The sequence below is a fragment of the Passer domesticus genome, chromosome 11 (genome assembly GCF_036417665.1).
Source record: "Passer domesticus isolate bPasDom1 chromosome 11, bPasDom1.hap1, whole genome shotgun sequence".
NCBI classification, from domain to species: Eukaryota; Metazoa; Chordata; class Aves; order Passeriformes; family Passeridae; genus Passer; species Passer domesticus.
Window position 1 is genome coordinate 4,848,581 of NC_087484.1, and position 13,270 is coordinate 4,861,850.

A 13,270-nucleotide genomic window follows, 5' to 3' on the forward strand; every position below is an offset into this window, starting at 1 on the left:
GAAGAAAATTACTTGAGTTTTTAAAAATAATGGCATCCAAAACAATTTCCTGCACATGAACAAGTAGAATCTGAAGATGGTTTTCAGGCCAAAATGCTGTTATATGAGAAGTCCTGCTCTTAACTATTAAAAATCATTACACTTGAGAGCCTTTTTTGTTTAGCCCCATCCATTAATAAGGATTAATTAAAATAATACAAAGCACCAGAAAAAAAAAAATCTAATTACAAAAAGAGCAAACAATCAGTCCAATAGAGCATGAAGTGAGCAGCCATCTGTTGAGCAGCCCTGTTTGCTAAGAACTCAGCATCCATCTTAGTTGTGGAAAACAGAGGAACTAACAGCACAGAGACCAAGGAGGGCTTGGTAAATAACAACGAGTGAGACAAGTAAAATAAATGGGAATTACAGTTGATCCTAATGCCTAGGAAATGTGGAGATCGCTTTCCTGGGGAACACAACAGCCAGCTATTGATGGATGATGAAGAGAGTGAGAGCACCAGCCCAGACTAGCAAAATTCACTGGATGATGATTGGGATGGGATGGGATGGGATGGGAGCAGATAGCTACTACCCTCAGCCTGGGTTGTTAGACCTGCACTAAGCCTCTCAGTGCCTCCATATGACTGACAAATATCTGCTCTGCAGCTCATTTTAAGGTGAAAACACTTTTTGTGTTCACAAGGAGTTTCTTTATTGCATCCTGTTTTTGCTCATGTTTGGTGGTGTTCAAAGCACTCAGATAAAATTTTCAGAAGTTATCAAGTGACTTAAAACCTACAAGTTCCAGTGAGCTGCCTCTCAGCCAGCTCCTGAAACACCCACACAGCAGTTTTCTGCTCACCACAATCAACTCCCACACTGAGTTTGGGATTGGGGTCGTTTACACAGAGCCTAAGACCCAAACAAGGCAAGTGCAATAAAAACTATTTAGAGCTAATTAACAGCAAATGTTAAAAGGAGAGGGTCTTCACCTTTCAAGTTGGGCACTGAGGCAGCTGGGATGGTGGACTGCAGCTCCCCTTGTGAGGATCAGAAGCCCAGCAGTGCTGTTGCAGGTAGGCTGTTACACTGCATTTTTTTGAGTAAAAATTACTAGTTATCTCTCTATTTTCTTTTAAAAATGTGGCAACAGGAAGAATTTGTAGTTTTATTGCCTTTTATGTGCCCTTCCACAGGTAGAGTGACTGAAAAATGGAAGACTTAATTTGTTTGCATGTGTTGTGAGTGGTTCTGAATTGTACCTTTGAGCATGGGCTTTTGACTACAAAGGAAAATGAGGAAGGTTTGTCCTCTTTGGTGAGACTCCCAAGCTTTGTGGCAGTGCAAACTCATGGGCTTGTGCAGGGAGCACACAGGACAGCTGAAAAGGAAGGGGAGTTGTTGTATTCCCTACCCTATTTTTAGTTAATACTGTTATAATACAAAATGTTTTCTACAGACGTGAGAGCAGTTTTAGAAACAGTAAAACACAGAATTACAAAATTATGAAGAATGGGGAGTAGGGCTCTAATGAGAGGATTTTGCTGACTTTTCTGTGGTGTTCCTTGACTTCAGTGTGACATTTGCCTTTTTTTATCATTAATATGCATCTTCTTGGCAGCTGACGTTAAAAATGGTGGATTTTTTTTTTTTAATGTAACAAAGGAGAAAGTATTTCTTTTTGCGCATAGTAAGGGAGCAAGCCTGGTCTTCTCTTCGACAGAAAGAGAAAGCTGGGAGGCTCTGAAAGAGCAGGTGCCATTACTCTTAATCTCTCTGTGGGTCTGCCAGTATTACTAGGCAGAATTCTAGCTTGGAGTTTATATTCCCCTCAAATGTTGTGGTAACATTTATTTTGAGAAGAAGTGAGGTAAGAGAACGGACCAGCTCAGTCTCACTTCAGCCTGTTCCAAGGTACCCACGTTCCTGGCTGGAGGAACGCGATGTTTTCAGCTCCCTTCTGATGACAAGGAAGCCTTTTCTCCACTCAGAGGGTGGAAAGGTGCCAAGAGCAGCCCCGTTATTTGGCAGGCAGGAGGTAACCTTACAGTAAACAGCTGTCAACTTCACAGTCTAGCTGAATTTTAATAGCTCAGAGTCTAAAGAATTACGATTGTGTCTGACCCCACGGGGTCTGGGCTGAATTACTCCAGGCTACACCGAAGCTATCGCATTAGGGTCAGGTGACTTGTCTATATAAATTCCTCAAACGTGCCATTAAAATGTCAGTTCTTAACTTAGCTAGAGCTATAAAGCACTTCAGCAGAGTTTAAATCTCTGATCTTGTATAAAACAATCAAAACAGAATAAAGAGAATATTGTGTGGCTGGAGGCACTGTCACTTTTAGCCATGTGCAGGTGGATGCCATTGCTCCTGATCATTTTTGGTTGCTCTTCTTCTGTATGGAACACAGTGAGGCGTAGTCCAGGGAAAATAATGTATTATTTACTAGGAAACTTGAAGTATTTGGCTTTCTAACTTCACTCCAGTTTGTCAATCCCTTTCCTCATATTTGGATGTTCATTAAGAAGGATTCCCATGCACACAAAATATGGACAACTACTTAAAAAAAACCTCTTCTATTTTAAGAGAAATGTTCATAGTGAATATTGGCACTCTCAGAATATTGATAGAGATTGCAAAGCAGAAAGTAACTTTTAAATCAGGCCAGGGGCAAGTGCTAGTCTGAATCACAGTCTGGAAAAAGAGGAAAAAAAAAATCCCCAAACTCATCATTTGGAGCAGATTGTGCTGAAACAATGATTTATGACCATTTCTTTTGCATAAAGAAAGAACAGTTAAGCCTGTACTGTAATTCTGCAGTTAGGCAAGTACCTTCAGTTGCTGCTGTGGAGTCGCACATGAACTCACCTATCTGTCAGTGACAGCAGACAATTAAAGCAGTAATTTAATTGGGGATTGTGGAGCAAAGAGTGCTGGGAAGAATATTGATACCTTAATAAAGGCTCAAGCTGGGGTAATGGCTCCTGGTGGTAATGTGCAGCGTGATGAACTAGGGTTTTGATTTGAGGAAAGTTATACAGAGATGCAGAACAAGTGAAAAATTGCAAGTCACAGGTGACTGGCTACGTGTGGTGTCAGAATCAGGCTTGTCTGCCTGCACCTGGCCCCTGAATACACACCTGCATCATAGTGCTGCTTTTCTTACCCTTTGGGGTGAGGCTGTGCATTTTCTAACAGTGATCTGCATGCCAAAGCGCTGTCTGTCACAGAAGATGAGGGCAGATATGCTCTCCTCTACTTATGTTTTAAACTCTAATCTTTATATTATTCTGATACTCCTGCTCCATAGGAGTCAGAAATCCTCCAGCACTTCTCAAAAAAATTATCCTGCAGTGCTGATGAGTGCTTCTAAAAAAATGGATGCTGTTTGGAAGATAAACTTATGCCCTGCAGAGAAGATAAAATGTAGATTTATTGAAGCAAACAACAACAAAAAGCTGTATATTGCGGTTTGAGTCCTTTTTATATTTTAGGGTCTATAAAATCAGGCTCCTTGCCCTTTATATAGCAAGTCAAGCAGGAAAAGCCATTGAAAGTTTTCTTGATTACCCATCTTTTATGTTCTCTATAGACAAGCATATACCAAATTTGTGTGATTTGAAGGGAAACATCATATTTCTTCAATAAAAACAAGGCAAAGATATAAAATTCCTCTTTAATGCCTTATCAATAATAGTTTTCTTTTGGTATCAATGCAAGTTCATTTTCTCAATACCTCACCAAAGTCACAGAGGCACTTTCAGTATTCCAAGTTTATTTCCAGAGGCTTGGACCTCTTCACTTAGGACTGGATTTATTGCCTCTGATAAAATGCAGGTAAAACAGGCTTTGTGCAGAAGAAAGTGGCAAAGCAGGAGGATTGGGAAGTGATGCCCATGGAAAATGCAGAACAGCTCCTCCATAGCCAGTCCTCAGTCCCCTGGCTGCAAGCAGCAGCTATTACAGCTGCATTCCCATATATTAAAGCACAGCATTCCTACTTCCAAGAAATTACTGAGACTTCAGGTGTCCTTGTTCCTTTCCCAGCTGGATCCAAATTCCTCCCTGTGCTGCCCTGTGTGGAGCCATGATGAGTCTCAGTGTTGTGTGGGGTTTGTTCTGTTAAACTGGGTGTGATAAATCACAGTCAAATCACGACACGGAACACTCTGGCATTAGTTGGAAGCTCAAATATTGAGAGCTTAGCTTACTTATTGCCATGGCAATCACCATTAAAATTATTTTTAGCTTATATTAAAGGTAAAAAAAAAGAAAAAAGAAAAATCAAAAAGCATTTGAGATGTGAAGTACAAAGACTTTAATTTTTAAAAAACCCATTCTGTATCCCTTCAGTGAGGGGACTTTTTATGAGTGAGCCCTGGGTCCAACAATTTTAGATGATTAAATTTTATATTAAGTGTCTTCTTGGGGACAAGAAAAAAAAGAAGTGCAGCTAGGCTGGAGTTGCTGCTGGTCATGGTCTGATCTTGTTTTATGAAACAACTGATCATAACCTGAGCATGATGCAATATCTCTACGTTGGATAACTCTGGTGGCCCCTTGCTGCCTCCTCCTATCTCTCAAATACAGAATTTAGCAATAGGTATTTTAATGCACCAGAGTTCTGTGGTTCAATTAATAGTTATTTTTTGGAGAGGTCTAACAATATTTGTCAATGTTTTTGCTGCTAGACATTTCACTTTTTCATTCCAAGCTCACAAAAAAAGATGGCACCCTCAAAAATGTTATGTAATAATTTATTTCAAAATATAAAAGTAATTAAAAAAACCCCTGCATTCCTTGTTATAGTGCATGTGAAATGTACTGTCTAAAAGGCATGATAAAAGAGAACTCTCTTACCATGGATGTCATAGGGGATAGTGAATAGATACAGGTAATTACTATTTCAAATGTCTAATGACCTTTTCACTAAAGCACAATGAACTTCTATCATGCTCTGCTGCTCTTGGTAGAATATGTGATCTTCATGCATACAGATGCACAAAAAAAGTCCTTGATTTCCTCATACAGCAGCCTAATTCACAAACTTGAATTGTAGTTACAATTTTTCCCCAGATGTTGGAGTGGGATGTTTGAGAAATAAATGCTTTAAGTCTGTATTGTTCAGACTGTGGCCAGAATTTGCAATGCCTGGTGTTTCTGCATCATCTGTGCTGAAACACGGTGAGAATTGATGGATGCCAGCTTAAACTGTAAGGCAGACATAGGTGGTAGAGGCAGATCAACAGGGACATTTGCACCAATGCAATTCTCTGCTCTGAGGAGACACAAAACAGTGACAGGTGCAGCATCTGCCAAATTGAATTGTTTGTACTGTGGCAGCCAGGAATATACCTCAGTTTGCTCAACAACAAAAAGTGTTTAAATAAAAAAAAAAAAGTAGCATTAAAAGGAAGATCAAAAATACCTAATTACCATTCAAACAATAAGCTACAATGCTGAAATGTTTCATTATAAAGTGAACAATAAAACTTCTGTGTTTTGTGTTTAGGGACAACCTGGAAAATCAAGAGTTCTGAGACAGAAAAATCAAACATATTGAATGCTTTTGTGCTCCAATTCTAGGGGAAATGACAGTGCCTATTGTTGCTGTCTGTGTTGTGAAGATGTGAGTCTGATGATTAGGGGGCAGCAGTCCCTGCCAAATAATATTAGAGCACTTTTTTATACAGAAGTATCAGAACTACTCAGATGATTCTCATCACACCATTTCTCACTGCTTTCAGGTCTGGGCTAAGTGGGAAATAGAAAGGTGGAGTCAAAATATCCTGTCACAGGAGAACACTTTTACTTGCTGCTTACATTAATCACAATATATGGAGGCTCAACAGCTTGACCATGACTCAGGTGTGTGGGAGAATTGGGTAGAATCACATAAGATTAGTAAGTGGTTCCTTCATTCTGGCTGATGCTATATTCATGCTGGAATGCACTGCAACACTATAATGCTTTTCATTAAAAAAAAAAGTTCTCTGACTGTCATAGTTCAGTCTCAGAAAAGAGTGGGGGGAAAACTCAAAGGATTTCTCACCTACTCACAGAGAAATTTTGCTCATTAGCCTTTGATTATTGCACTGTGCAGTGAGAACAAAAAAAGCCTCAACATAAGCCATTTTTTTGGCAAATGTAGAAGTACATAATTTCCTGTTTTAAATGCATGAAGCCAAATTTGAACCACTTTCAGTATTTATACTGAGAATGGGAAGGCAAAAGGTGTCTTGGTTGAATGGCTCCACTTTAACATTGTGTTTCAGAACTATCTATAAAGGTGGTGATTTCTGGACGAAAGGATTAATTGAGTTAATAACGTGAACAGTGAGGTAAAGAGTAATTTACAGTCATAGCTAGTGTGAAAGCCCTGTTGTTTCTTTAATTGTGGTATTGACTGGCATTGCACTGCCATAAATTGTCCTGTAAGAATGTATGTATACAAGCTTGAAAGTTTAGCCTGTTGTGATTGAGACAAAAAAGACCTGACTCTCAGAACTTCACTGGTCTGTAAAATAACTAAAACATTTTCCAGGAATGAGAAAGATGGTGTGACTTGATACACATTTTTAAAAAGAATATTGAAGTTATACTTCCATTTAATTGAGCCATTAATCCTAGAAAATTGGCTCCCACATGTAACCTGAAACCATACCACATTCTTCTACTTATTTTCTGATATCACCAACTGAACATAGATCACAGAAAATAAATCTGCTTTCTTGCTCAAAATATGAGCAATTTCAAGAGAAAACACCAAGCTGAAGAGAAACCTGAAGGAAAAAATGAAAAAGAAAGTAGTAACTGCAACAGATAAATAAAATGCCTGCCTATGACTAATAAACTGAGAACCTGAGTACTGTGCTTGACAATAATATAGGAACTATAATTTGGCTCACAAACCTCTCAAGCAGCAGTAAAAACTGGTATGTGTTTTCTCTAGGAGATGCTGGGTATGTTGTTGACCTCATCATTCTAAGATGTTTCTTCTGTGGATATTCAGAGCACACACCACTTCATCTGAAATCCCTTGTTCTGATTGCTGGAGTGTTACACAGCTATTTTCTTGTACAATTGAAGCTATGCAGGAACCAAAGCACAGATCCCAAGCATGAAGTGGTAAAGGGTCCTGGGGAAACAGACAGACAATAAAATGAGCACTGCAAGTACTGAGTGAGGCACTGAAAAGCAGCCTGTTGTCCTTCCGCTAATACTCCCCAGGCCATCTGTAAGTGGCCTTTATGAACCACCTGTCATTTAGGCAATGGTTAGTTCACTAATTAGTAGGATGGTCACCAGACCATGCTGCTGGACAGGCATTTTCTGTCCATGCTGGAGTGCAGAGCAAACAGAGCTCTTGGGTTTCCACCCGCAGGGTAATTCTTTACAGAAAGCAGAGTGCTAGGAGCTTTTCCCATAAAACCAGCTACGGATGGCACTGCCATCGACAAGCCAACATCCCAATCACTGAATTGTAGGGCTGAGAGCTGGAGGTTTTGGTGTCCTAAGCAGAGTTTTAGCTTGCAGCATTTAGGGATGTTGCCAGTGAGCAGCACGGTGCAGTTGCACGCCGGGGTTGGTCAGGCTGGCAGCAGGGTCAGCTGAGGAAGGAAACTTTGTGGTGATGCTGGAAAGAAAATTAGTTCTTTCACTGCACTCTAATGACCTACATAATTTTGCTTGGCACATGGCTTGCCTTGGATCCACCCAGTTAGTCCTGATCTTGGCCAAATCTTGGATCCTTTCTTTGTCACCTATGGCTTTGATTCTCCTTTATCATTTCTCACTGGCAAAGGATGGATTTCTTTCCTGCTCATTTAATGCTAGATAAGGAAAGGAATTCAGGCACCTAAATTTGAAGAGAGATTAAATGTTTTTGCAGTCCTGGTATCTAGTTTTTCTGTTATAAACCAAAAAAATTTCCTTATTTTTGGTGAAATTATGTTAGCCTTTCAGGACTTGATTGTTAGTTAAGGTCATTTAAACCACATTAAAATATATGTGCATTTACTGATTTAGTGTGCTGTGAATTGCCCTAGGGTTTCAGGACTGACTCTTTAGCCGGTGGAAATCTGGGAAATTTCCTGTACCTTTCAAAGAAGCCATGTCAATTTATATTAACAGGAGATTTGGTCTTTAATTATTTTCATAATGGAATATCAGCTCTGAATACAAAGGTCCATAAATACCATCAGTAGGTGGGGGCGGGGTGTGCAAAGATGTTTGAATTGTCCTTTCCTGTCTATATCTCTTTATGCAGAAGAATTTCACTAAATATTTCTCTAAATGTGCATGGGAAATTTGAGCAGCAAATAGAATCTATAGTGGAAAGACAGTTGTGTATTTTCATGCAGAATTGATGACTAGTTATGGGAGGCAGAATTACCAACTCTAGAGAACACAGATGTTAACTGGCATAATGCCCTCTTGATGCAAATAAATACATTAGATGCTATAAAAGATTTTAAAACAGGAGAGCTCATCTTGGCAGGAGATATATTTGCTGGATTTGTGCTATTCATTTTGTTTTATAGAATTGCTGTGGATTTGGAATAGACTATTTGAGGAGCTTCTAAATGCACCACTGGAATGAGACTTTAAATTCATTTTATTTCTGATGTTTTGTAAAGGGAAAAAACATTCTTAGTTTGTGCATAGACACTTCACCTCCCCCAGTACCCCAAAGTGTCTGGGCTACATGCCTGGTAAACGAAGCAGTGACTTTATCCCAGAGTGGGGAAAGGCTGGACAACTGTTCAGGCATGCAGGGTTGTTGGTGTGTCTGGAGCACTGCAGAAGGGAGTGTTCCCTTCCCATTCAGAAGCTGGGCTATTTGTATTCTTCCTCTATAATTAATATTCCTTATGAGCAAAATATTACTGTTATCCCCACCAAGTTTCTATCACCTGTCACTCAAACTCTCACTTTGGTTCCCATGTGATTATTTGAATTTTTTCCAAGTAAGACCTGGCACAATATAATGTGACCCATCACCTCCTAGAACTATTTTTTTTTTTTTGTGACAAAAATACAGGACATTTTTAAGACAATCTTTGTATAATTTTATAAGCTGAGGAATGTGGGCATCTATTTAGGGCAACAGATTTGAAGGTCAAAAATCTGTTTACAGCTGTGGGGAAGTATAGCCAGGATAGTTCAAGGCAATGCTATATGTGCTGTCTGCAGTGGCTTTTGGTTATATATTATTTTTATGGGGACAGTGAATGGGACCTACACCTCAACTGCCCACTTCTGTCCCAGGGTATGAGAGCAAGCCCAGAGTCAGTGGACTGCAGGAGGTGGACACTGGTTTGATTTGTGACAGCATTTCCTGTCTTTGAGCCTTGATGTTCATTGGGATGAGTAGAGCAAAAGGCAGTAGGGTTTTTCCCTCTCTCCTAAGTGGCTGTCACACTCCATAGCAGCTGCTGTTACATCTTGCAGTAATTTTTTTTCCAAGACAGGTCCCTTTTAACTTCCTGATCTCATTTTTCATTTTTCAAGCGATTTGAAGCATTTTGCCACCTCCTATTGTCCCTCCTGTTTTCCCTGATGTTGGTAGGTTTTTCTTTTTGTTCCATGCTGTTGTTTTATGAAGCCTTTGTCTCCTAATAGTTGTCTGTCTTCAATACCTGCTACTGTGAGCTCCCTTTACTACTGTCTGCATTTCTGTGTCACATCAATCTTGCAATGTGACAGATGCAAATCTGTCTAAAATAACCTGTGCATGATGCATGCAACCTGAAAATAAACATTTATTTCAGTGTCAGGTGCATCATACCTGCAAATAACCTCATTTATCTAGACACATTTATTTTAATGCTTATTGTATAAATACCAGTATCTCAGCATACTCTACAATACCATCTGCCACTTGCTTTTCTATTATGCATAATTTAATATAGTCCTACATTACTCCAAGTTTTTATGTTGCTGGGTTCATGCATAGCTACAGCCTTCGACAAGGATACAAGTGTGGTATGGAGATGACAGAAAATATTACACTGAGGTTTAAGTGGTGCTTTTGGGCTGGAGGATGTTAATGCAGACAAGGTAGCTGACACTTGCAGTTGCCCAGTGTGAATTGGTGCAGTATTTTTCCATACTTGTTTTGAATCTTCTCACTAACTTAAATAACCAAAGGTAAAATGACAGAATTATATGATAAGAAATACAGGTATATCCCAGTTACTGATTTTCCAGTTCTCCCCAGGCTAGACAACAGAATTCATGTGTTCAGATGAATTTAACTATAACTTCCTGGATTGCTGCAGTGTTTCTGTGGACCATTATCCCTGACAGGGCACTGAAATGCCTGTATTTGATCACACTGCTGATGCTTGGCTCTTGAAGAAGCCAATATACACAGCACGGAGATAGAGCAAGTCCTGCAGTAAGCTGTCATTAACCAGCATTAGTTTCTTCTGCTACCACAACTTGATTAAACTTTTGAAGCCTAAGATTACTTGTGCCTTTGTTTCATATTCCAGAACATGCTGGGGTATTCCCATTAACTCCAGATTGTTCAAAACACAGTTATGCCATATTAACACAATGAATCATAAGAATTTACAACAGCTAAAGCTTGGTGCCTGTTTCCAAGGAAAACACTGAGTATCCCAAATCTGGCCTCTAACTGTGAGCTGTTTGGGTTGCTGCATGCCCTTCCTCTGGTATGTCACTGCTCATCCAGAAGTTCTCCAAGACAAAGTTAAAAGCTGGGAATTGGATGTCAGGTAGATCCTGTGGTCTAAAAATAAGCTGACTCATCTAGCGACAGGAAGGAGGTCATAGCCTCAAGCTGTGCCAGGAGAGGTTTAGGTTGGACATCAGGAAAGACTTCTTCATGGAAAGAGTTGTTTAGCATTGGAATGGGCTGTCCAGGGAGGTGGAGTCACCATTCCTGGAGGTGTTCAGGAAACGACTGGATGCGGCTCTTGGTGCCACGGTTTTGTGGATAAGGTGGTGATCAGTCAAAGGTTGGACTTCATTATCTTGGCGGTCTTTTCCAGCCTAAATGGTTCTATGATTCTAAATTAAATCAGTTCCTGCTGACTTGAATACCTCTAATTTCTTTTCATACCATTTTACCTCTCCATCATTTCTGGTGTTGTGTTCCAAGGCCAGAGCTAAAATTCAAGAGCTTCACTGAGGACAGAACTGCCATGAGCTGCAGCAGAACACAGAGCCCTCCCAAGAATTCCCACCCCAGATCTCACCAGCTGGCTCTTCATGACTGGGCTTTTCAGCAGTACTTATGCTCAGCCAACCTCCATCAATTCTGAAGCACTTTGTGCTTGATCGCTGGTAATTTTTCATGTTTAAGATAAAGCACTTCTCATTGCCCCCACTTTGCAATCAAAAAAGTGATTTTTAGAGGAATTTGAGAACACTTGTGCTTTTTTTTTCACCAGTACTACAACGAGCTGTATTGTTGAAGCAGTGGCCAGAGTCTGCCCCTGTTTTTGATAAAGAAAGGGCTGATTTCATACAAAAACACCCCACGATCTGTGGAACTAGGGAGTAAAACTTCAAAATTCCTATCCTCATTGACCTCAGCAGAGCTTTTCAAGACTCCATTAGTAAGTATGAATCTGAGAAATGCGTTAGCAAATTCAGTGCCAGCTAAGCAGTGGGTAGGTTTGGCTGATCTCAGAGCCCTGATCTTATTAGAGAGAAGCTGTATATATTGAGCAGATTTTTCAGACCAGAGTGTGAAAACTCTGGATATTAAGGTGCTCAGTTGTGAATTACACTTGGCTCTGCTGCTGTCCTAAATGGTTATTTTTTTCCTTTGTTGTGATCCAGAGTCCCATCTTTCTTTTCATCTCAGTTATAGTAGATTTTACAGATAATGTGGAGAGTGTACAGAAAGAAAAATGGTACCAATATGCAAACTTGAATTATGGGTGTGTCTACAGTGGCTGGGATGCACTGTTTTTGCACAGCTGTTGAACCAGGATATTTCTTGAGGAACATGATATGGAACAGAACAAACATCAGCTTAACTGGAACAATATTCATATAAATGCAGCTAATGCCAAGTAGTGTAATGGTGGCTTCCATAGATGCTGAACTTCTCTTTCCCCCTCCATATTTAAGTGTGATTTTTGGATATGCTGCATAGTTTTTCAACTGAAGTAAGAAAATAGCATGCTTTTATATACCTAACTACAAGTTAGACTCTTCTAAGGCTCAAAATTACTCTGTGCAGTATTGATGAAAGCTTAAGTGAAACTGCACAAAGCATTGTGACTATAATGAAGAATAAGAAGTTATACATAAAAGTAAAAACAATGGCAAGTTGATGTTCCTTACCGTTTTATCCCTTCCTTTTTAGTTCTAAATTTTGCACTTGAAATTAAACTGAGCCTACTCCCAAAAGGCAAAACACAAAGGTTGTATGCACACAGAACATTAAAGGACTATGCTGGAGCCTCCTTTTGTGGGTCTATATCTCTCACTGAATGCTTGTATTACCTATGCAAGATCATCACATTTCTCACAGTACAGAGAAGAGAGAACTAAAGCAAGATTTCCAGTGTATTTCTGTTTTGTTTGAAGTGATGCCATACTGTACACTCTCTCATTTTCAAGAGAGTGTTGTTTAAGTAGGCACTTGTACTTATATTCTGATTTTGAGTTAACTCAGGTAGAGGAGCTGGGCTAAGGCGTTTAACACCATGCTCCTCATGGTCTTTCAGGTGGCAGAGGAGGGTGTGACTGGTGTGCATTGCAGAAGTCACACAAGTTTTGCATAGTCAAGGGCAGGGTCTCTCTGAATTTTTCAAAAATGCTGAGTATTTACCACTCTCAAAAAATTGGAATTTATTCTGGCTTTGATAATTTACTTAATTGGAGGTTGCAGCCTGTGTTCTACAGGAATATGAATCTCATTTTACTTAAAATAGAAAGAAATTTGTTCTTCTCCTGTTGTTTTTTTGATAGGGTGCTTGACTACTGTATACCCCTAATGGGAAAATATTTTGCTTAAGTTCTATTTTTATCTCCTGTTTGTTTATTTTTAATTACTGCTTCAGTACCCTGGGATTCACCATCGATCTTCATCTGCCTACACAATTATCCCTAGCTTGCTGAAGGGTTTGTTTATTTTTGAAGTTATATGAGTTATATGTGCTCTGTTAAGGTTATTTGTGAGTGTGTCTAAGTACTGGTAACAGGAAGATTCTGATTTACAGGGAGGAAAGATAAATTGATGGTACTGGTGTTATGAGGGTGTAACTCAAAGAGAAGATGTCTGAATGCTGTTACTGT

The 13,270-nt window shown here is 39.5% G+C and overlaps 1 protein-coding gene across 1 annotated transcript in view; it reads left to right on the top strand.

The window, feature by feature from the left end:
- Positions 1-963: 963 nt before the first annotated feature.
- The window catches only part of NLGN1 (neuroligin 1), a 420,011-nt gene continuing 407,704 nt past the window's right edge, over positions 964-13,270 (top strand). Inside the window, exon 1 of the mRNA XM_064385263.1 lies at positions 964-1,058. The gene's annotated coding sequence lies outside the window, so the exon portion shown is untranslated. The remainder of the gene's footprint in view (positions 1,059-13,270) is intronic.